The 26,378-nt window shown below is 41.9% G+C and overlaps 1 long non-coding RNA gene across 1 annotated transcript; it reads left to right on the top strand.

Annotated features, from left to right (window-relative positions):
• The first annotated feature begins 11,146 nt into the window (after positions 1–11,146).
• On the top strand, positions 11,147–14,484 carry LOC123094853 (uncharacterized). Its single transcript, XR_006446007.1, has 3 exons — positions 11,147–11,787; positions 12,516–12,756; positions 13,207–14,484. It is a non-coding gene; the product is annotated as an uncharacterized lncRNA (long non-coding RNA).
• Positions 14,485–26,378: the final 11,894 nt, after the last annotated feature.

Below are 26,378 nucleotides of genomic sequence, written 5' to 3'. Positions count from 1 at the left end.
CCGATGAATTGTGGGTTTATGGTCCAGTATAATCTATGGAAAATATTTGAACCTTCTCTGAATTCTTTTATGTATTATTGAGTTATCTTTGCAAGTCTCTTCGAATTATCCTTTTTGGTTTGGCCAACTAGATTGGTAGTTCTTGTAATGGGAGAAGTGCTTAGCTTTGGGTTCAATCTTGCGGTGTCCTTTCTCAGTGACAGTAGGGGCAGCAAGGCACGTATTGTATTGTTGCCATCGAGGATAACAAGATGGGGTTTTTATTATATTGCATGAATTTATCCCTCTACATCATGTCATCTTGCTTAAGGGTTACTCTGTTTTTAACTTAATACTCTAGATGCATGCTGGATAGCAGTCGATGAGTGGAGTAATAGTAGTAGATGCAGAATCGTTTCGATCTACTTGTCTCGGACGTGATGCCTATATACATGATCATTACCTAGATATGCTCATAACTATGCTCAATTCTGTCAATTGCTCAACAGTAATTTGTTTACCCACCGTAGAAAATCTATGCTCTTGAGAGAATCCACTAGTGAAACCTATGGCCCCCGGGTCTATTCTCATCATATCAATCTCTATCGCTTTATTACTTGCTTTGTTTTTACTTTGCCTTTTACTTTTCACTTTGCATCTATCTATCAAAAATACCAAAAATATTATTTATCATCTCTATCAGATCTCACTCTCGTAAGTGACCGTGAAGGGATTGACAACCCCTAATCGCGTTGGTTGCGAGTACCTATCGTTTTGTGTAGGTACGAGGGACTTGTGCGTGGTCTCCTACTGGATTGATACCTTGGTTCTCAAAAACTGAGGGAAATACTTACGCTACTTTGCTACATCATCCTCTCCTCTTCAGGGAAATCCAATGCAGTGCTCAAGAGGTAGCAAGAAGAATTTCTGGCGCCGTTGCCGGGGAGGCTCACGCAAGCAAGCCAACCATACCAAGTACCCATCGCAATCCCTATCTCTCGTATTATATTATTTGCCATTTGCCTCTCGCTTTCCGCTCCCCCACTTCACCCTTGCCGTTTTATTCGCCCTCTCTTTCCCAATCTCCTCCTCTCTTTCCCGTTTGCCTTTTTCCGTTGCCTTTCTCTTTGCTTGTGTGTTGGATTACTTGCTGCCATGGCGCAAGATAATACCAAATTGTGTGACTTCTCGAATACCAATAATAATGATTTCCTTAGTACTCCGATTGCTCCTCTTAATAATGATGAGTCTTGTGAAATCCATACCGCTTTGCTGAACCTTGTTATGAAAGATCAATTCGCCGGCCTTCCTAGTGAAGATGCCACTACTCATCTAAACAATTTTGTTGATTTGTGTGATATGCAAAAGAAAAAAGATACGGATAACAATATTGTAAAATTGAAGTTATTTCCGTTTTCTCTTAGAGATCGTGCTAAAGTTTGGTTTTCGTCTTTGCCTAAAAATAGTATTGATTCTTGGAACAAGTGCAAAGATGCTTTTATCTCTAAGTATTTTCCTCCCGCTAAGATCATCACTCTTAGGAACGATATTATGAATTTTAAACAACTTGATCATGAGCATGTTGCCCAATCTTGGGAAAGAATGAAATTAATGCTTCACAATTGCCCTACTCATGGTTTGAATTTATGGATGATCATACAAAAATTTTATACCGGATTGAATTTTTCTTCTAGAAATATTTTAGATTCGGCCGCGGGGGGCACGTTTATGGAAATTACGTTAGGAGATACTACAAAATTGCTTGATAATATTATGGCTAATTATTCTCAATGGCACACCAAAAGATCTTCTAGTAAAAAAGTGCATGCTATAGAAGAAACAATGTTTTGAGTGAAAAGATGGATGAACTTATGAAGATGTTTGCTCCTAAAAATACTCCTCTTGATCCCAATGATATGCCTTTGTCTACCTTGCTTGAGAATAATAATGAATCTATGGATGTGAATTTTGTTGGTAGGAATAGTTTTGGAAACAACGCGTATAGAGGCAATTTTAATCATAGGCCTTATCCTAGTAATCCTTCTGATAATTATGGAAATTCTTACAACAACTCTTATGGAAATTTTAATAAGATGCCCTCTGAATTTGAGAGTAGTGTTAAAGAGTTTATGAATTCGCAAAAGAATTTTAATGCTTTGCTTGAAGAGAAATTGCTTAAAGTTGATGATTTGGTTAGGAACGTTGATAGAATTTCTCTTGAAACTGATTCTTTAAAGCTTAGATCTATTCATCCTAAGCATGATATCAATGAGTCTCTCAAAGCCATGAGAATTTCCATTGATGAGTGCAAAGAAAGAACCGCTAGGATGCGTGCTTCCAAAGATGCCTTTATTAAAGCATGTTCTTCCAATTCCTATGAAAATCAAGATGAAGATCTAAAAGTTATTGATGTGTCACCCATTAAATCTTTGTTTTGCAATATGAATCTTGATGAAACTTAATATGATCTTCCTTTACCTAGAAGGCGTTCTAAGAATTCGAAGTTTCTAGATCTTGATGATGAAATTGATGAAAGTGGGATTGAAAGAAATAAAAACCTAGATGTTGCTAAACCCACTATTTTGGATCTTAAGGAATTTAATTATGAAAATTGCTCTTTGATTGGTTGTATTTCCTTGTTGCAATCCGTGCTAGATTCTCCTCATGCTTATAGTCAAAATAAGGCCTTTACCGAACACATTGTTGATGCCTTGATGCAATCTTATGAAGAAAAACTTGAGTTGAAAGTTTCTATCCCTAGAAAACTCTATGATGAGTGGGTATCTACTATTAAAATTAAAATTAAAGATTATGAGTTTCATGCTTTGTGTGATTTGGGTGCTAGTGTCTCTACTATTCCCAAAACTTTGTGTGATTTGCTAGATTTCCGTGACTTTGATGATTGCTCTCTAAACTTGCATCTTGTGGATTCCACTATTAAAAAGCCTATGGGAAGAATTAATCATGTTCTTATTGTTGCAAATAGGAACTATGTGCCCGTAGATTTTATCGTTCTTGATATAGATTGCAATCCTTCATGTCCTATTATTCTTGGTAGACCTTTCCTTAGAATGATTGGTGCAATTATTGATATGAAGGAATGGAATATTAGATTCCAATTTCCCTTAAAGAAGAGCATGGAACACTTCCCTAGAAAGAAAATAAAATTACCATATGAATCTATCATGAGAGCCACTTATGGATTGCCTACCAAAGATGGCAATACCTAGATCTATCCTTGCTTTTATGCCTAGCTAGGGGCGTTAAACGATAGCGCTTGTTGGGAGGCAACCCAATTTTATTTTTGTTTTTGTTTTTGCTTCTGTTTAGGAATAAATAATCCATCTACCTTCTGTTTGGATGTGGTTTTATCTTTTAATTAGTGTTTGTGCCAAGTAGAACCTATAGGATAACCTACGATGATAGTTGATTTGATTCTGCTGAAAAACAGAAACTTTGCACGCACGAATATAATTTTGTTAAATCACAGAAACGTGCTTTTGCGTTGATTATTTTTGATGCTGTTCAACAAATAAATTGTCCAGGACTTCCTATTTTGGTAGAGTTTTTGGAGTTCCAGAAGTTTGCGTTAGTTACAGATTGCTACAGGCTGTTCTATTTATGACAGATTCTGTTTTGCGTGTGTTGTTTGCTTATTTTGATGACTCTATGGCTAGTAAAATAGTTTACAATCCATAGAGAAGTTGGAATACAGTAGGTTTAACACCAATATAAATAAAGAATGAGTTCATTACAGTCCCTTAAGTAGTTCTTTGTTTTCTTTCTCTAACGGAGCTCACGAGATTTCTGTTGAGTTTTGTGTTGTGAAGTTTTCAAGTTTTAGGTGAATTCTTTTGATGGATTATGGAACAAGGAGTGGCAAGAGCCTAAGCTTGGGGATGCCCATGGCACCCCCAAGATAATCGAAGTACACCAAAAAGTCAAAGCTTGGGGATGCCCCGGAAGGCATCCCCTCTTTCGTCCACTTCCATCGGTAATTTACTTAGAGCTATATTTTTATTCACCACATGATATGTGTTTTGCTTGGAGCGTCTTGTATTATTTGTGTCTTTGATTGTTAGTCTACCACAATCATCCTTGCTGTACACACCTTTTGAGAGAGCCACACATGAATTGGAATTTGTTAGAATACTCTATGTGCTTCACTTATATCTGTTGTGCTTGATAGTTTTGCTCATAGTGCTTCACTTATATCTTTTGAGCGTGATAATTCTTGCTCTAGTACTTCACTTAGATCTTTTAGAGCACAGTGGTGGATTTGTTTTAAAGAAACTATTGATCTCTCATGCTTCACTTAGATTATTTTGGGAGTCGTTAATAGCATCGTAATTTGCTTAATGTTAATATACTTGGTATTCAAGATATGTGAAACTTTCTTTTGAGTGAATTGAATACTAAGATAAGTTTGATGCTTGATAATTATTTTGAGATATGGAGGTGATAATATCAAAGTCATGCTAGTTGGGTGATTATGAATTTGAAGAATGCTTGTGTTGAAGTTTGCAAGTCCCGTAGCATGCACGCATGGTTAAAGTTGTGTAACAAATTTGAAACATGAAGTGTACCTGGCTTGTGCATCCTTATGAGTGGCGGTCGGGGACGAGCGATGGTCTTTTCCTACCAATCTATCCCCCTAGGAGCATGCGTGTGGTACTTGATTTTTGATGGCTTCTAAATTTTTGCAATAAGTATATGAGTTCTTTTGACTAATGTTGAGTCCATGGATTATACGCACTCTCACCTTTCCGCCTTTGCTAGCCTCTTCGGTACCGTGCATTTCGCTTTCTCACCTTGAGAGTTGGTGCAAACTTTGCCGGTGCATCCAAACTCCATTATACGATACGCTCTATCACACATAAACCTCCTTATATCTTCCTCAAAACAGCCACCATACTTACCTATTATGGCATTTCCATAGCCATTCCGAGATATATTGCCATGCAACTTCCATCATCATCATCATGACATACATTAATTTTGTCATATTGCCATTGAATGATCATGTAGTTTACATCGTATTTGTGGCAAAGCCACCATGCATTATTTTTCATACATGTCACTCTTGATTCATTGCACCATCCCGGTACACCGCCGGAGGCATTCATATAGAGTCATATCTTGTTCTAAGTTTTGAGTTGTAATCCTTATGTTGTAATCAATAGAAGTGTGATGATCATCATTGTTAGAGCATTGCCCAAAAAAGGCCAAAAAAAGAAAGGTCCAAAAAAAGAAAAAAGAAAGAAAAAGAAAAAAAAGAAAAGAAAAAAGGGCAATGCTACCATCTCCTTTTCCACACTTGTGCTTCAAAGTAGCACCTTGTTCCTCATGTAATGAGTCTCATATATTGTGCTTCAAGTAGCACCTTGTTCTTCATGTAGTGAGTCTCATAAAGTTGTCCTTTTCATACTAGTGGGAATTTTTCATTATAGAACTTGGCTTGTATATTCCTATGATGGGCTTCCTCAAATGCCCTAGGTCTTCATGAGCAAGCGAGTTGGATGCACACCCACTAGTTTTCTTTTGTTGAGCATTCATATCTCTAGTGCATCCATTGCATTGCAATCCCTACTCCTCATGTTGACATCAATTGATGGGCATCTCCATAGCCCGTTGATTAGCCTCATCAATGTGAGACTTTCTCCTTTTCTGTCGTCTCCACACAATCCCCATCATCATATTCTATTCCACCCATAGTGCTATATCCATGGCTCATGCTCATGTATTGCGTGAAGGTTGAAAAAGTTTGAGATTATTTAAGTATGAAACAATTGCTTGGCTTGTCATCGGGGGTATAGAAGTTAGGAACATCTTTGTGTGACGAAAATGAAGCATAGCCTAACTATATGATTTTGTAGGGATGAACTTTCTTTTGCCATGCTATTTTGAGAAGACATGATTGCTTTGATTAGTATGCTTGAAGTATTATTATTTTTGTGTCAATATGAACTTTTGTCTTGAATCTTTCGGATCTGAATATTCATATCACAATTAAGAAGATTTATATTGAAATTATGCCAAAGTATCACTCTGCATCAAAGATTCTCTTTTTATCATTTACCTACTTGAGGACGAGCAGGAATTAAGCTTGGTGATGCCTGATACGTCTCCAACGTATCTATAATTTTTGATTGCTCCATGCTACTTTATCTACTGTTTTGGACTATATTGGGCTTTATTTTCCACTTCTATATTATTTTTGGGACTAACCTATTAACCGGAGGCCCAGCCCAGAATTGCTGTTTTTTGCCTATTTCAGTGTTTCGAAGAAACGGAATATCAAACGGAGTCCAAACGGAATCAAACCTTCGGGAACGTGATTTTCTCACCGAACGTGATCCAGGAGACTTGGACCCTGCTCCAAGGAACAAAAGAAGCGGTCACGAGGGTGGAGGGCGCGCCCCCCTGGGCGCGCCCCCCTACCTCGTGGCCCCCCTGCTGCTCCACCGATGTACTCCTTCCTCCTATATATTCCTACGTATCCCCAAACGATCAGAACAGGAGCCAAAAACCTAATTCCACCACCGCAACCTTCTGTATCCACGAGATCCCATCTTGGGGCCTGTTCCGGAGCTCCGCCGAAGGGGCCATCCACCATGGAGGGCTTCTACATCAACACCATAGCCCCTCCGATGAAGTGTGAGTAGTTTACTTCAGACCTTCGGGTCCATAGCTAGTAGCTAGATGACTTCTTCTCTCTTTTTGGATCTCAATACAATGTTCCCCCCCTCTCTCGTGGAGATCTATTCGATGTAATCTTCTTTTTGCGGTGTGTTTGTTGAGACCGATGCATTGTGGGTTTATGATCCAGTATTATCTGTGGAAAATATTTGAATCTTCTCTGAATTCTTTTATGTATGATTGAGTTATCTTTGCAAGTCTCGTCGAATTATCCTTTTTGGTTTGGCCAACTAGATTGGTAGTTCTTGCAATGGGAGAAGTGCTTAGCTTTGGGTTCAATCTTGCGGTGTCCTTTCCCAGTGACAGCAGTGGCAGCAAGGCACGTATTGTATTGTTGCCATCGAGGATAACAAGATGGGGTTTTTATCATATTGCATGAATTTATCCCTCTACATCATGTCATCTTGCTTAAGGCGTTATTCTGTTTTTAACCTAATACTCTAGATGCATGCTGGATAGCGGTCGATGAGTGGAGTAATAGTAGTAGATGCAGAACTGTTTCGATCTACTTGTCTCGGACGTGATGCCTATATACATGATCATTACCTAGATATGCTCATAACTATGCTCAATTCTGTCAATTGCTCAACAGTAATTTGTTCACCCACCGTAGAAAATCTATGCTCTTGAGAGAAGCCACTAGTGAAACCTATGGCCCCCGGGTCTATTCTCATCATATGAATCTCTATCGCTTTATTACTTACTTTGTTTTTTACTTTGCCTTTTACTTTTCACTTTGCATCTATCTATCAAAAATACCAAAAATATTATTTATCATCTCTATCAGATCTCACTCTCGTAAGTGATCGTGAAGGGATTGACAACCCCTAATCGTGTTGGTTGCAAGTAGCTATCATTTTGTGTAGGTACGAGGGACTTGTGCGTGGTCTCCTACTGGATTGATACCTTGGTTCTCAAAAACTAAGGGAAATACTTACGCTACTTTGCTGCATCATCCTCTCCTCTTCGGGGAAATCCAACGCAGTGCTCAAGAGGTAGCACCCGGTACTCCGAAAAATATCCGAATCGCTCGGAACCTTTCCGATGTCTGAATATAGTCGTCCAATATATTGATCTTTATGTCTCAACCATTTCGAGACTCCTCGTCATGTCCCCGATCTCATACGGGACTTCGAACTACCTTCGGTAGATCAAAATACATAAACTCATAATACCGATCATCACCGAACGTTAAGCGTGCGGACCCTATGGGTTCGAGAACTATGTAGACACGACCGAGACTCATCTCCGGTCAATAACCAATAGCGGAACCTGGATGCTCATATTGGCTCCCACATATTCTACAAAGATCTTTATCGGTCAAACCGCATAACAACATACGTTGTTCCCTTTGTCATCGGTATGTTACTTTCCCGAGATTCGATCATCGGTATCTCAATACCTAATTCAATCTCGTTACCGGCAAGTCTCTTTACTCATTCACTACAAGAAATATGTCAACTTATGACCTTCTGTCAGTGACCCTGGAAGAATTGGTCATAGATTTATGACCATTTGAGACCAATTGGTCAAAAGCTGTTCGAGGGGCTCCAAACCCTAAACCATTGCGACCATTTTGGTCAGAAAGGTCATAATTTCCTTACATGAAATGGTCATAAAGCTAACAGTGCTAGTCCGCTGCCTTATTTCTAGTTGTTAATGACCAATATAGATGGTCATAGCCTTGTAAATTGTGGTGGGTTGCTATGACTAGGCGCCACCTCATCAGTTTTGCCTATGTGTCATGTCCATGTGGCAGTTTTTGCCCTAGGTTGTGAAGCAACCTATATTTCTGTCATTCCCAAAATTCCCCAAAAAATCTCATAAATTCTTTGGGTCATATCTTCGTCAAATATGTAAAAACCTTCCTTGCCTAGTTCAAAAATAATTCAAAAATATTCATTTTCCTATTCTGTTCAGAGTAACAGTTTGTGAAGGAAGTACCACTTTGGCATGTCCAAATGGTATCCATTTTCTACAATGCTTTCCTATGCCCAAATAACCATGCTCCACCAAATGCCAGCTCAATTCATTCATTATTTTGAGCCGAGCTTTAACATTCGTATTTATGTCCAGTGTGGTGGTTTGCAAAGAAAGTACCACCTAGGCTCCTCCTTTTGAGCTAAAAATTTGTGGAAACGGTCTTCTTAGTAACTGATCATCCTCAGCCAAAACTCACGCCCATTAGCCATGTACATTTCCCGTACCGCTAGTCAAACACTTGGCTGCTAATTCATGTTTGAGCATCGATTGGTCTCCTCGTGAGAATATTATGTTGTAATTTTCTTCCTAGCACCAACCTGGGGAGTGCCCAACCCACTAGACATGCCTAGGCCGCCCAGAACACATGGCAACGCCACGGTCATGCGGTGACCACGCGGCGGGCATGCGAGTTTACGCGCTCTAGAGTTGGGGCCCTCGGCCACCGCCCAAACCTCGACGTATCGCCACCAAACCATGTATTTATGATTAAATAGGTCCTTATGTAACTAGAAATGATTTTTGGAAAAAATAAATAGCAAACTATGAGGCAGCTGGAGTTCAAATTTGACCTGCTTCCAACTAAATTGGCAGAAATTTGTCTTTTTCACGAGAGGTGGATCAAAAAAATTTACACCAAACCATTTTGTCAATTGTGCATTAAATATGGCCTAGTATTTTATAAAAATGATTTGGTCCAATTTTGCAACAATTATTTGGTAGTTCCTTCACAAAAAAACCTCCTTTCGGGCACTCAAAAATGGAAAATGGTTTTTTCGTCCAACGAAAATGAAAACTTCCTTAGGCAACATTGTTTGCTATTCCAATATGCACCCTTGTGCACAATATGAGATCATTTGAACAAACTATGCCATGAATGTGGCCATAAGATTGATCATTTGGCTTGAAAGCCATGAATCTTCACACTTGATAGCTCATTTCTGAGAACACTTTTTTTAAAATAATTACCTTATTACAAGTTTATTATTTTTCCTGGAAACTTGGTCACATATAATGACACAATGCGAAGGTTTTCCAATTTTTTGATTTTTTTTGAATATTTTATGCCCGTTTCAAAATGCGGTCAAAACGGCGGGCTTGACCGTTCCTAGCTAGTGGTTGAATATTGGAAAACTCTTGGTGTTTCTCTGATTAAATAGATACTTATGTACCTAGAAATGATTTTTTTAAAAATAAATAGCAAACTATGAGGCAGTTGCAGTTCAAATTTGACCCGCTTCCAACTGAATCGGCGGAAATTTGTCTTTTTCACGAGAGGTGGATCAAAACTTTTTACACCCAACCATTTTGTCAATTGTGCATTAAATATGTCCTAGTATTTTATAAAATTGATTTGGTCCAATTTTGCAACAATTATTTGGTAGTTCCTTCACAAAAAACCTCATTTCAAGCACTCGAAAAATGGAAAATGGTTTTTTCGTCCAACGAAAATGAAAACTTCCTTAGGCAACATTGTTTGGAATTCCAAGATGCACCCTTGTGCACAATATGAGATCATTTGAAAAAACTATGCCATGAATGTGGCCATAAGATTGATCATTTGGCTTGAAAGCCATGAATCTTCACGCATGATAGCTCATTTCTGAGAACACTTTTTTAAAATAATTGTCGTATTACAAGTTTGTTATTTTTCCTGGGAACTTGGCCACATATAATGACACAATGCGAAGGTTTCCCAATTTTTTGATTTTATTTTTATTTTTTTATGCCCGTTTCAAAATGCGGTCAAAACGGCGGGAATGACCATTCCTAGCTAGTGGTTGAATCTTGAATTTGTTTAGGTGTTTCTCTGATTAAATAGATACTTATGTACCTATAAATGATTTTTGGAAAAAATAAATAGCAAACTATGAGGCAGCTGCAGTTCAAATTTGACCCGCTTCCAGCTGAATCAGCGGAAATTTGTCCTTTCACGAGAGGTGGATCAAAACTTTTTACACCCAACCATTTGGTCAATTATGCATTAAATATGGACTAGTATTTTAGAAAATTGATTTGGTCCAATTTTGCAACATTTATTTGGTAGGTTCTTCACAAAAAACCTCATTTGGGGCACTCAAAAAATGGAAAATGATTTTTTCGTCCAAAGAAAATGAGAATGTTTCTTCTTGATTTTCTCATATCATAAAACTATGTCACATTCATTCAAAAAATGGAAAACTATGTCACATTTGGTGACACAATGAGAATGTTTCTTTTTGATTTTCTCATATCATAAAACTGTTTATATGATTCAACACCTTTTTTTGAAAAATATGGTTCAACACCTTATTTTTAGTCGATTACGACCAATTCAGAAGGTCATAACGTGTACTGCATTCTGATTGGTCCGTAGTCATGTCACGCGGATCGTGCTCAAACGCCGTCGGATGCTCTCGGATCCGACGGTAGCCCTTTCTCCCTCACCCCATCCCCCTCTTTGTCTGAAAAAAAGAAAAAGAAAAAAGAAAACTCCCTCACCCTCTCACCCCACAAACCCTAGTGCTCCAGATCCGCCACCCATTCACGCGCTCCCTCTCCCCCATCGCCGCCGCCACCCCGCCGATCCGCCATCCGACCCCGCCGCCCGCGCCCGCGCGCCACCAACTGCTTCTCCTCGCCTCCTGGAGGACGTCCGCCGCTCTTCCTCCGCCCGTCCCGGAGGCCTCGGTCCGCGCCCTCCTCCGCAGGGCTGCCGCGCTCGTCCAGCCCTCGGCGCCCGCGTCTGAGCGAGAGGAGCTCGCTGCTCAAGCATGCACAAGAGCCATGGCGCCCTCCCAAGCTCCTCCGTCTTCATCGAAGCACCACAGGACCAATAGCTCCACCGCGCGTGCCCGCCGGCGGCAAGAGTCCCAGGACAGTGAGCTAAGTCTCTCCCTTGCCTTCTCGTTTTCACGTGCTCCCTTTCTTCCCTTCCCTCGCTAACCTCCCGCTCTCTGTGTCCTTTCCTTGTTATGACAGCCAACACCATGGATGGACTCTGTCCAGGATCTCGCCGCTCGTACCCGCTTCCTCTGGCCACCGAAGCCTCTGACCAGCCTCGTCGTGTGGAGCTCCTCCCCCACCTGGCAGATCCGGCCTCTCCTGCCCGTTGACCGCGCCGCCGGAGCCCTGCATCGCCCCTCACTGGTTCTTGCTTTGATGCCCACCTCTGTAAAAAATTTCACTTGCTCTACTTGTTTTGATGTGGAGATGTGAGGAGTTTGTAGTTTCTTTGTGTGCTTGGCCGATGGGGTTGTTTTTGGCTCTGTTTGGTCTGTGCTGGATAATAGTCTGAAGCCTGAAGGCGATAGGAACCATGTGTGTGTGTATAGAACCTTGAGGTTGCAGGCTCTCCTGGCTAAATGAATGGATTCTAGTGGTTAACTCGCAAACTGAAACATTCATGAATTTAGTCACGAAATTGGCAGGCAGATGGATGTCTTTGCTGTAAAGATTGATTTACTGTAATCTGCTTTGTTTACCTTATTTCGGCAGTTTCTGAATGTCATATTAATTGAAGCTTTAAACCAAGAATTTGTTACTGTGTCTTTTAAGTCCTTAGAACTCCTAAGAAAATTAAAGAAAGTTTTCTGGCGTGCCTTGCAATAGCTGGAAACAATCGAGTCATGTTGATGTTGTCAGGCTTGGTAGATTCAGTTTGGCATGGATTTGGATCAAGTTTGCATTCTGAGACAGGTTTGTTTCTGGGATTTTGCTGCTGGTGTTGTACACATGTTGCTTGCCATTTTTGCCTCTAGAGTCGGTAAACACTCTCTAAACAACGGACAAGAACAGCAGATGTTCACGCTGTCAGTGTGTCGGCTTGGAGATTCGACCTGTGATATTACTAATGCCCATCCTCTGTCCGTCTGCAGCCGTGATATTCTCCTCCCTCATGCAACTGGAGCACGGGATGAGCGACTCCGACGACCGGAGGCAGAGGGCGGCGTGCGCGGAGAGGTACAGGAGGAGAGACGAGCCAGAGGATAGCAAGAGGCCCGTCTCCGAGATGGACGCCGAGATAGAGGAGGAGTGCGGGATCTGCATGGAGCTCAACAGCAGGGTCATGCTGCGCAACTGCAGCCACGACATGTGCATCAAGTGCTATCATCAATGGTGAGCGAGAACAAGAACCTGGCCCCCTCGCGTTATCATTTGTTTTTCACTAGAACACTAGAACTTGCTTATCGACATGAACGTGCAAATAAGAAATTCTCACCGCTTAATAATTAACCAAAGCTTAATTGATTTGCCAAGCAATATCCTGTGCTTATTAGTTGCAAGTTGTATTGGTTTGCTCTGCTGCCATGTTAATTCTTTGTTTCCCCTTTGTGTTAACCACCTTGCTCTGTTGTACAGAAACTTTATTGAGAAATTGTCAGTTAACACTAGGATCAGTAACCACCTTGTGCATTCTAGGATCAATATTCAATTATTTTGTACTGCTTTCTTCGAGGTTCATGGTCCAGGCAGATGGCTCACTGTTCGTTCCAGTTCCTGTTATGTTATAGCTGCTTATCTTACTAATATTTGTACTATTTGTCTTATGTTCTTGTTTGTATTCAGTCAATGCCTCCAATGTGGTCGACATCGAGTGCATCGGGGATTCGGGGTCGTCTTCGAGAAGGATAAGACCAGGGCCTCCAATGGATCATTCAGTGCTCCACTTCTCCTCTTCTTCCTAACCATTTCCTGTCTTCCTGCCGTCACATGCAATGGCTACTTGTCACCTCCTTCTTAATTAGTACACATGGAGCTTAAACCAATTGTATCTGGAATTCAGTTGTAAGAAAGTGTCTAATCTGAAACAAGGCATGGGTGGGAATTTGTTTGGTCTAGAGTACACTGCAATATGTTTCTTGTATGCTTTAGCCACTGTTAGATTACAGTACTACTACTACTAGTCTATATATGCAACTTGTCTACAGTAAAATTATTTGACTTGTTAAAACTGCCACACATAGTACTGCTACTAGTCTATATATGCAACCAGTACCTATGTTTCTCAATATAAAGACGTTTTGGTAGTTTAAATGATGGATGGAGTGATAGTTACAGTAGGTTTGAATCCCAATTTTTCTGTGGTAGCACAACAACTGTTGTGTCGCTCCTTATGTTAGCCGTGTTATTCTTCTGACCTGGCTGTACAGACACCTATGGTTCATAGCTAGCTGGCTATAGCTTCATCCTGTTGGCCTTTTTTGAACATTGTGCCGTTGGTTCTCATTTCACCTCATTTTATTGGTACATACCTTCAGAATTGTTTCCATACCAAGGGCCATGTTATTGTTTGAATTTCAGTTTTGTTCTGGTAATACAGAAAGTGCTCTGTTGGTTCTCAGTTTACCTCGTTTTATTGGTATATATTCATGCAGGCGGAGCAGCGGGTGGGGGAGTAAAATCAGGCGATGGCCAGCAAGTCAAGGCCGTCACAACGGCCGGCATGCACCACAAGGAGGAGGATGGCCTCTTCACCTACTCTGGCCCCGTCCTCCCCGACTCCTGGTCGTGCCCCTGTGCATGATAGCGCCCTCACTCTTCTACTTCTACTACCTACTGTTGCTCTTGTGTTGCTATTATACGATGGTAGTATGCTGCTGCTGATGTTGTTGATGCCATGCTTTTTGTCTTGTCATGCACTGAAATTAATTGGTAGCATTAGAAGCAAATTTCCCATCATCCTTTAGCTGCACTAGTCTTGTGTATTTGGCAGGCATATGCATATCTGTAGCTCTTCCTTTTTTTGATAATTCACTCATCTGTAGCAGTCACATATCTGTCCTCGTAACATCTGCTTGATCAATGTTGTTTTGTTCTCATATAGAATGTCCATTTGTTGCTGTCTATCTGCTTGCTGGGTGTGCATCCAAGTGTGGGATGTTGTTGGTGATCCTCCGTAGATTTACAGTGTTAGTTTTTCCTTCTGTTCTAGTAGACCCGATTGAGCTGGATTGTTCATCTAGGGTGGGTGCGCACATCAAGTGCCAACTGTCGGTCATCCACCGTGGGTTTGTTTTCTTCACTTCTGCAACAATACACCAAGTGAATCATGCGTCCACTTGGAAGTAGACCCAGTTACATCATGAGTGGTGGATCATTGGTCGTTTAAAATGGTTTCTTAAGAGTGCTGACTTATTATTCAGTGAATTTTCTCTGATGTGTCTAAAATGCTGTCTTTGTGCCTACTTCATTGTTGTCATTCCTATAGTGTGCTTTTTCAGTTTCATTTTACTGTAATATCGCCCAGTTTTATAGTGTAATTTACTGCATAGTCACTGTAAAACTTGTAGGTATTACAGTGGAATACCTAACATTTTTTTAGGGAGTTACACTGTAAATAACCAATTTTATACATTGTATAAACTGCAGGTATTTACAGTGGAATTCCTCTATTTTTTCACTGTATATCCTCAATTTCTATTACAATGTAAAGTCCCACATTTATCATACTCCATGCTTTATCTCTAATTTCTTGGTCTTTTGACATTGTAAATTACAGCTATATTAACGCCCTTATTTTCTTGTGTATTTCCAATGCTTTTTAACTCTGTATTTCCTGTTGGTTTACTGTTTTTACCCTGATCTAAATATATTTCAGTGTTGCTTTCAGTCTGTTAGAACCTGATGATTCCAGTTTTTTTACTAGATTCTTTGATGTTTTCTGCAGAAAAATTCATCTAAAAGGTGTCCGTACATCAGAAGGGTGAGCACAAGGAGTAGGAGACTGTTGGCGTTTTGTAAAACCTGATGATCCTGCTTTTGTACATCAGAAGTAGCAGCAGTAGGGGAAGGGTTATCTGGGAATTTAATGTATCTTCTCTCTGTTTGTGAATGAAATAGTGATTATTTATGTGATTTAATGTATCTTCTCTCTGTGAATTTCATGTATGTTTCAGAATTACAATTCCTGTTTCATATGAAATAGTAATTATGTATGTGATTTGAAAATGTGTGCAATGAAAACATGACTCTTGCGACCCACTTATCAAAATAATTTGAGCACATTTGAAATTTTTGACGTGTGGGACCAGTGTATGATATTATGATATTTGGGACAAATGTAAAACAGTGGAAAATAAAATAGCAAAAAGTAAAAGATCATACGCTGTAAAAGGCCGCATCTAGAAATAAAAGTGCTGAATTGTTGGGCCAGGCCCATGTAGCTAGAAAAAATTAATAGAGAAAAAATATAGTAAAAAGGCCGAATTGTTGGGCTCGGCCCATGTAGAAAATCGAATTGGACCGGGTTGAATCTTGTGCCACATCAGCTTGCCACGCTGGATGCCTACGTGGCCTGGGGGAGGTTGCTAGTGACCAAAACGCCACAGTAGGAATATTTTGGTCGTAAACGTCTTTGACCATTCCAGAAGAAAGGTCGCTATAGTCAGTTTACGACGGCCAGCTTTTGACCTTCTGTTTTTGGTCACAAAAAGGTCATAAATGGAAATTTGTGACCTTTCAGTGACCAATAGTGGTGGTCATAAGTTGACATATTTCTTGTAGTGATTCCGTAATGCATCATCCCGCAACTAACTCATTAGTCACATTGCTTGCAAGGCTTATAGTGATGTGCATTACCGAGAGGGCCCAGAGATACCTCTCCGACAGTCGGAGTGACAAATCCTAATCTAGATCTATGCCAACTCAACAAACACCATCGGAGACACCTGTAGAGCACCTTTATAATCACCCAATTACGTTCTGACGTTTGGTAGCACATAAAGTGTTCCTATGGTATTCGGGAGTTGCATAATCTCATAGTTGTGGGAACATGTATAAGTCATGAAGAAAGAAATAGCAACATACTAAACGGTCAAGTGCTAAGATAACGGAATGGGTCAATTCAATCACATCATTCTCTAATGATGTGATCCCGTTAATCAAATGACAAATCATGTCTATGGCTAGGAAACTTAACCATCTTTGATTCAACGAGCTAGTCAAGTAGAGGCATACTAGTGACACTCTGTTTGTCTATGTATTCACACATGTATCAAGTTCCCGGTTAATACAATTCTAGCATGAATAATAAACATTTATCATGAAATAAGGAAATAAATAATAACTTTATTATTTCCTCTAGGGCATATTTCCTTCACAATCATCACGTGGTGTCTCAACACGAAGAACTGTCGCAACGGTGCATACTCAGGGAGATCACTTAAGCCTTGATATTTTAGTAAGGGATCATTGTTGGGAAACGTAGTAATTTCAAAAAAATTCCTACGCACGCACAAGATCATGGTGATGCATAGCAACGAGAGGGGAGAGTGTTCGTCCACGTACCCTCGTAGACCGTAAGCAGAAGCGTTATGACAACGCGGTTGATGTAGTCGTACGTCTTCACGATCCGACCGATCCAAGCACCGAACGTACGGCACCTCCGAGTTCAGCACACGTTCAGCTCGATGACGATCCCCGGGCTCCGATCCAGCAAAGCTTCGGGGATGAGTTCCGTCAGCACAACAGCGTGGTGACGATGATGATGTTCTACCGGCGCAGGGCTTTGCCTAAACTCCGCGACGATATGACCGAGGTGGAATATGGTGGAGGGGGGCACCGCACACGGCTAAGGAACGATCCGTAGATCAACTTGTGTGTCTATGGGGTGCCCCTGCCCCCGTATATAAAGGAGGGAGGGGGGAGGCCGGCCGGCCCTTGTTGGGCGCGCCAGGAGGAGGAGTCCTCCTCCTAGTAGGAGTAGGACTCCTCCTTTCCTACTCCTACTAGGAGGGGAAGGAAGGGGAGAGGAGGGGAAGGAAAGAGGGGGGCGCCGCCCCCCCCTCCTAGTCCAATTCGGACCAGAGGGAGAGGGGGCACGCGGCCCTTCCTAGCCGCCCCTCTCTCTTCCCACCAAGGCCCATGTGGCCCATTAACTCTCCAGGGGGGTTCCGGTAACCCTCCGGCACTCCGGTTTTCTCCGAAATCACCCGGAACACTTCCGGTGTCCGAATATAGTCGTCCAATATATCAATCTTTATGTCTCGACCATTTCGAGACTCCTCTTCATGTCCGTGATCACATCCGGGACTCCGAGCAAACTTCGGTACATCAAAACTTGTAAACTCATAATAAGACTGTCATCGTAACGTTAAGCGTGCGGACCCTACGGGTTCGAGAACTATGTAGACATGACCTAGAACTATTCTCGGTCAATAACCAATAGCGGAACCTGGATGCCCATATTGGTTCCTACATATTCTACGAAGATCTTTATCGGTCAAATCGCATAACAACATACGTTGTTCCCTTTGTCATCGGTATGTTACTTGCCCGAGATTTGATCATCGGTATCCAATACCTAGTTCAATCTCGTTACCGGCAAGTCTCTTTACTCGTTCTATAACATATCATCTTATAACTAACTCATTAGTTACAATGCTTGCAAGGCTTAGGTGATGAGTATTACCGAGAGGGCCCAGAGATACCTCTCCGACAATCGGAGTGACAAAACCTAATCTCGAATTATGCCAACCCAACATGTACCTTCGGAAACACCTGTAGAGCACCTTTATAATCACCCAGTTACGTTGTGACGTTTGGTAGCACACAAAGTGTTCTTCCGGTAAACGGGAGTTGCACAATCTCATAGTTGCAGGAACTTTGTATAAGTCATGACGAAAGCAATAGCAACATACTAAACGATCAAGTGTTAGGCTAACGGAATGGGTCATGTCAATCACATCATTCTCCTAATGATGTGATCCCATTAATCAAATGACAACACATGTCTATGGTTAGGAAACTTAACCATCTTTGATTAATGAGCTAGTCAAGTAGAGGCATACTAGTGACTTTATGTTTGTCTATGTATTCACACGTGTATCATGTTTCCGGTTAATACAATTCTAGCATGAATAATAAACATTTATCATGATATGAGGAAATAAATAATAAATTTATTATTGCCTCTAGGTCATATTTCCTTCAGTCTCCCACTTGCACTAGAGTCAATAATCTAGATTACATAGTAATGATTCTAACACCCATGGAGTCTTGGTGCTGATCATGTTTTGCTCGTGAGAGAGGCTTAGTCAACGGGTCTGCAACATTCAGATCCGTATGTATCTTGCAAATCTCTATGTCGCCCACTTGGACTTGGTCCCGAATGGAATTGAAGCGTCTCTTGATGTGCTTGGTCCTCTTGTGAAATCTGGATTCCTTTGCGAAGGCAATTGCACCAGTATTGTCACAGAAGATCTTCATTGGTCCCGATGCACTAGGTATGACACCTAGATCGGAAATGAACTCCTTCATCCAGACTCCTTCATTTGCTGCTTCCGAAGCAGCTATGTACTCCGCTTCACATGTAGATCCCGCTACGACACTTTGTTTAGAACTGCACCAACTTACAGCTCCACCGTTTAATAAAAACATGTATCCGGTTTGCGATTTAGAATCGTCCGGATCAGTGTTAAAGCTTGCATTGATGTAACCGTTTACGACTAGCTCTTTGTCACCTCAATATACGAGAAACATATCCTTAGTCCTTTTCAGGTATTTCAGGATGTTCTTGACCGCTGTCTAGTGATCCACTCCTGGATTACTTTGGTACCTTCCTGCCAAGCTTATTGCTAAGCATACGTCAGGTCTGGTACACAGCATTGCATACATGATAGAGCCTATGGCTGAAGCATAGGGAACATTTTTCATTTTCTCTCTATCTTCTGCTGTGGTCAGGCATTGAGTTTGACTCAACTTCACACCTTGTGGCACAGGCAAGAATCCTTTTTTGCCTGATCCATTTTGAAATTTTTCAAAATTTTGTCAAGGTATGTGCTTTGTGAAAGTCCTGTTAAGCGTCTTGATCTATCTCTATAGATCTTGATGCCCAATATGTAAGCAGCTTCACCGAGGTCTTTCATTGAAAAACTTTTATTCAAGTATCCTTTTATGCTATCCAGAAATTCTATATTTCCAATTAATAATATGTCATGTACATATAAAATTAGAAATGCTACAGAGCTCCCACTCACTTTCTTGTAAATACAGGCTTCTCCAAAAGTCTGTATAAAACCATATGCTTTGATCACACTATCAAAGCGTTTATTCCAACTCCGAGATGCTTGCACCAGTCCATAAATGGAACGCTGGAGCTTGCACACTTTGTCAGCACCTTTTGGATCAACAAAACCTTCCGGCTGCATCATATACAACTCTTCTTCTAGAAATCCATTCAAGAATGCAGTCTTGACATCCATTTGCCAAATTTCATAATCATGAAATGCAGCAATTGCTAACATGATTCGGACGGACTTAAGCATCGCTACGAGTGAGAAAGTCTCATCGTAGTCAACCCCTTGAACTTGTCGAAAACCTTTTGCAACAAGTCGAGCTTTATAGACAGTTATATTACCATCAGCGTCAGTCTTCTTCTTAAAGATCCATTTATTCTCAATGGCTTGCCGATCATCGGGCAAGTCAACAAAGTCCATACTTTGTTTTCATACATGGATCCCATCTCAGATTTCATGGCTTCTAGCCATTTTGCGGAATCCGGGCTCATCATCGCTTCCTCATAGTTCGTAGGTTCATCATGGTCAAGTAACATGACTTCCAGAATAGGATTACCGTACCACTCTGGTGCGGATCTTACTCTGGTAGACCTACGAGGTTCAGTAGAAACTTGATCTGAAGTTTCATGATCATTATCATTAGCTTCCTCACTAATTGGTGTAGTTGTCACAGGAACTGGTTCTCGTGATGAACTAGTTTCCAATAAGGGAGTAGATACAGTTATCTCATCAAGTTCTACTTTCCTCCCACTCACTTCTTTCGAGAGAAACTCCTTCTCTAGAAAGGATCCATTCTTAGCAACGAATGTCTTGCCTTCGGATCTGTGATAGAAGGTGTACCCAATAGTCTCTTTTGGGTATCCTATGAAGACACATTTCTCCGATTTAGGTTCGAGCTTATCTGGTTGAAGTTTCTTCACATAAGCATCGCAGCCCCAAACTTTAAGAAACGACAACTTTGGTTTCTTGCCAAACCACAGTTCATAAGGCGTCGTTTCAACGGATTTTGATGGTGCCCTATTTAACGTGAATGTGGCCGTCTCTAAAGCATAACCCCAAAATGATAGCGGTAAATCAGTAAGAGACATCATAGATCGCACCATATCAAGTAAAGTGTAGGCGTGAGTTGTGGTGTTCCAGGTGGCGTTCAAACACACCATTTCGTTGTGGTGTTCCAGGTGGCGTGAGTTGCGAAACTATTCCACACTGTTTCAAGTGTAGGCCAAACTCATAACTCAAATACTCTCCTCCACGATCAGATCATAGAAACTTTATTTTCTTGTTACGATGATTTTCCACTTCACTCTGAAATTCTTTGAACTTTTCAAATGTTTCAGACTTGTGTTTCATCAAGTAGATATACCCATATCTGCTCAAATCATCTGTGAAGGTGAGAAAATAACAATACCCGCCGCGAGCCTCAACATTCATTGGGCCACAAACATCAGTATGTATGATTTCCAACAAATCAGTTGCCCGCTCCATAGTTTCGGAGAACGGCGTTTTAGTCATCTTGCCCATAAGGCACGGTTCGCAAGTACCAAGTGATTCATAATCAAGTGATTCCAAAAGTCCATCAGTATGGAGTTTCTTCATGCGCTTTACACCGATATGACCCAAACGGCAGTGCCACAAATAAGTTGCACTATCATTATTAACTCTGCATCTTTTGGTTTCAACACTATGAATATGTGTATCACTACTATCGAGATTTAATAAAAATAGACCACTCTTCAAGGGTGCATGACCATAAAAGATATTACTCATATAAATAGAACAACCATTATTCTCTGATTTAAATGAATAACCGTCTCGCATCAAACAAGATCCAGATATAATGTTCATGCTCAACGCTGGCACCAAATAACAATTATTCAGGTCTAAAACTAATCCCGAAGATAGATGTAGAGGTAGCGTGCCGACCGCGATCACATCGACTTTGGAACCGTTTCCCACGTGCATCGTCACCTCCTCCTTGGCCAGTGCTCGCTTATTCCATAGTCCCTGTTTTGAGTTGCAAATATTAGCAACAGAACCAGTATCAAATACCCAGGTGCTACTACGAGCTCTAGTTAGGTACACATCAATAACATGTATATCACATATACCTTTGTTCACTTTGCCATCCTTCTTATCCGCCAAATACTTGGGGCAGTTCCGCTTCCAGTGACCAGTCTGCTTGCAGTAGAAGCACTCAGTTTCAGGCTTAGGTCCAGACTTGGGTTTCTTCTCTTGAGCAGCAACTTGCTTGCTGTTCTTCTTGAAGTTCCCCTTCTTCTTCCCTTTGCCCTTTTTCTTGAAACTAGTGGTCTTGTTGACCATCAACACTTGATGCTCCTTCTTGATTTCTACCTCCGCAGCTTTTAGCATTGTTAAGAGCTCAGGAATAGTCTTGTTCATCCCTTGCATATTATAGTTCATCACAAAGCTCTTGTAGCTTGGTGGCAGTGATTGGAGAATTCTGTCAATGACGCTATCATCCGGAAGATTAACTCCGAGTTGAATCAAGTGATTATTATACCCAGACATTTTGAGTATATGTTCACTGATAGAACTATTCTCCTCCATCTTGCAGCTGTAGAACTTATTGGAGACTTCATATCTCTCAATCCGGGCATTTGCTTGAAATATTAACTTCAAGTCCTGGAACATCTCATATGCTCCATGACGTTCAGAACGTCGTTGAAGACCCGGTTCTAAGTCGTAAAGCATGGCACACTGAAGTATAGAGTAGTCATCAGCTTTGCTTTGTCAGACGTTCTTAACGTCATCAGTTGCATCAGCAGCAGGCCTGGCACCCAGCGGTGCTTCCAGGACGTAAGTTTTCTGTGCAGCAATGAGGATAATCCTCAGGTTATGGACCCAGTCCGTGTAATTGCTACCATCATCTTTCAACTTTGCTTTCTCAAGGAACGCATTAAAATTCAACGGAACAACAGCACGAGCCATCTATCTACAAACAAACATAGACAAGTAAAATACTATCAGGTACTAAGTTCATGATAAATTTAAGTTCAATTAATCATATTACTTAAGAACTCCCACTTAGACAGACATCTCTCTAGTCATCTAAGTGATCACGTGATCCAAATCAACTAAACCATAACCGATCATCATGTGAGATGGAGTAGTTTTCAATGGTGAACATCACTATGTTGATCATATCTACTATATGATTCACGCTCGACCTTTCGGTCTCCGTGTTCCGAGGCCATATCTGCATATGCTAGGCTCGTCAAGTTTAACCTGAGTATTCTGCGTGTGCAAAACTGGCTTGCACCCGTTGTAGATGGACGTAGAGCTTATCACACCCGATCATCACGTGGTGTCTGGGCACGACGAACTTTGGCAACGGTGCATACTCAGGGAGAACACTTCTTGATAATTTTAGTGAGAGATCATCTTAAAATGCTACCGTCAATCAAAGCAAGATAAGATGCATAAAGGATAAACATCACATGCAATCAATATAAGTGATATGATATGGCCATCATCATTTTGTGCTTGTGATCTCCATCTCCGAAGCACCGTCATGATCACCATCGTCACCGGCGCGACACCTTGATCTCCATCGTAGCATCGTTGTCGTCTCGCCAACTATTGCTTCTACGACTATCATTACCACTTAGTGATAAAGTAAAGCAATTACAGGACGTTTGCATTTCATACAATAAAGCGACAACCATATGGCTCCTGCCAGTTGCCGATAACTTTGGTTACAAAACATGATCATCTCATACAATAAAATATAGCATCATGTCTTGACCATATCACATCACAACATGCCCTGCAAAAACAAGTTAGACGTCCTCTACTTTGTTGTTGCAAATTTTACGTGGCTGCTACGGGCTTTTAGCAAGAACCGTTCTTACCTACGCATAAAAACCACAACGATAGTTTGTCAAGTTGGTGCTGTTTTAACCTTCGCAAGGACCGGGCGTAGCCACACTCGATTCAGCTAAAGTGAGAGAGACAGACACCCGCCAGCCTCCGGGACCGGGTTATCTTCCCTCAAATGACCTGGAGTTCTTCAATTGACTGGGTCATGTCATTGTAGCCCCCGAGTCTTAAGACGACTTGAGGAGTTGTCTTGAGATTCTCCATATTTAACCGTGATATAAACAGCCATGAGTTATTCAACAGCTCAGTGATATAATAATCCCTTTTGCAGTAGACAACTTGTCCTGCATCAAAGAACTTGCAAGCCAGAGTAATTGCTCTTTTAAAGAAAACAATATGTAATATAAGAAATATACTAGATGGATTTCACCAGATATGTTAGGCCAGAAATTATCCACCGCGGAGTTGACGATCACCATGGTGAAGTTGAAATCAACCACGGACGAGCCGGCCGCGGGATCAGACAGATAAGTTGGTCGTGGTGTTGTAAGCCGGTGCGGACGGGCGAGTTAACCGTAGCATTGTAAGCCGACACGGACAAGAAAATCGACCGTAGCATTGAAAATGGCACGGACGCGGGCCAGTCGGCCAGGGGCGCGAACGATGAGTCAGTCACGTATGTTGATGTAGCGGGGGCGGCGACTTGCGCATGTATCCGTCCAGCAGCACGGCATGAACGCGCTAGTGCGAAAATAATATTGGCGCACACCCCTTTGCGACACCGTTGTAATGAATAATGGTCCTGCGAAAAAACACCACAGACCAGAGTAATTGTTCTCAAACAAAATATGTGCTGATAAAATTCTTAGGAAAAATAGCACCTCATGTTTTGTCGGGCGAACACATCTCCTCTGGCTTCCTCTGTTTTATCTAAGAAACCACACTATGCAGCATAATATCAAATTGTTGATTGAACCGTGTGTGAGGTACTGGAGGTGCATGGAAAGTGAATAATATATGCATGTGATCAGCACTCTGGCCGCATAATCCATGCACGCAGAAGGTTTTCTCCTTCTCTTTTGTCTGCTTCTGCCTGGAGAAGCATCCCTTGTTTGACATTGTCAATAAAAAGGCAAGTCTGAAATCGTCTGATCCAAAGAACTGCTCCTTTGCGCTGGTGTTGCACATTAAAGTCGCACCTACCCTGTCAGTGTCTTGCCTGAAAAAGAGCCACATCACGCAAAGGATCATCAGGCGCCTCGCAACAACGACAGGCAAAGGCCCAGCAACGACGGGCGAGGGCACAACATAGCAGGAGGACAGCCGCCCGAGGACAGGGCCGACTTGAAGAGGCGAGGCGGTTGGACACGGTTGCGGGGGCGACTCTGGCTCGCAGGCAGGATGCGGGCGGCCCGCAATAGAGGCCGGAGCCGGTAGAGGTGACTTGGAGAGGCGGCGATTCAATCCGGCTGTGACGGTGACTCGGTGAGGCCGGGTGTCGGTACAGCCGCGGAGGGCGGTGACTCGGCGACGGCGGAGGCGGCTCCAGTCGCGGATGACGGAGGCGAGTTGAGCGCCCGGCTGAAGCAAGTGAGACGGTTCGGGGCTGCGAGCCCGGGCAGCTCAGAAGCGGCACGGCGGCTCAAGGCGGAGCAGCGGCCCGGAGGACGCTGGCAAGGCGGGCAAGGCAAAACGGAGCAGCATGAGGCAGATCCATTGAGGCAGAGACCGCTGCCCACTTCCGAGTCGTGGTTTTCCTTCCCTCAAACTTTTTTTTTCACGGGCCAGACTATACTTTTGTGAAAAAGTAGTGCTACTAGATCGATCTTGACTTGACTCCGGCTGATACACTTTTTGCCATAGTGTGTCAGATTAGTCTTCGGAGTCGCTTGCCCCAAGTAAAAAAATTGATCCAGTATTTGCTCTATCAAAGGATGCCTTGACGTATTTGCTGCTTCACATTGATGTGACTTGCTGACTGATTCTTCCGTGGACTAGTACTCCCTCTTGCATGTACGTGTATCCAGCTTGATCCATTGGAGGAAAACAAGGGACTACGGTGATTTAACCACGGCGCAGGATTGCTTCCCGTCAGTTTCGGTATATCCGCCCCGTAACCCGAGTAGGAAAGCTGCAAACGGAAAGTTTAATCTCGGTCTCGATGATTCTTCTGGACGGCAGCGACGGCGCTCACAATCCTAATCTCTCAATCTTCAAACTTGCATCTGCCAACCTCAAAATTAATCATAATTCTGAACATAAACTGATGAACGTGTCGGCTTTGTCCAAGGCTGTCTCACGCCGGGTTATCCCGCGTGCTTTTCATGCTGGCGCTTTTTCATCTGACATACCATGAGCTTCTCAATCCCCTGAAGAGATCCCTCTAAGAACTCAACACCACCGTGCGCAGGCCCCAATAAGATGCAAAAAGATAAACATCACATGCAATCAAAATAAGTGATATGATATGGCCATCATCATCATCATCTTGTGCCTTTGATCTCCATCTCCAAAGCACCGTCATGATCACCATCATCACCGGCTTGACACCTTGATCTCCATCGTAGCATCGTTGTCGTCTCGCCAACTATTGCTTCTACGACTATCGCTACCGCCTAGTGATAAAGTAAAGCAATTACATGGCGATTGAATTTCATACAATAAAGCGACAACCATATGGCTCCTGCCAGTTGCCGATAACTGTTACAAAACATGATCATCTCATACAACAATTTATATATCATCATGTCTTGACCATATCACACCACAGCAAGCCCTGCAAAAACAAGTTAGACGTCATCTACTTTGTTGTTGCAAGTTTTAGGTGGCTGCTACAGGCTTCTAGAAAGAACCGTTCTTACCTATGCAGAAAAACCACAATGA

This window comes from Triticum aestivum, chromosome 4B (assembly GCF_018294505.1).
Source record: "Triticum aestivum cultivar Chinese Spring chromosome 4B, IWGSC CS RefSeq v2.1, whole genome shotgun sequence".
In the NCBI taxonomy this organism is placed as follows: Eukaryota; Viridiplantae; Streptophyta; class Magnoliopsida; order Poales; family Poaceae; genus Triticum; species Triticum aestivum.
The sequence above is the reverse complement of the archived record's forward strand: the minus strand, read 5'-3'. Positions and strand labels throughout refer to the sequence as shown.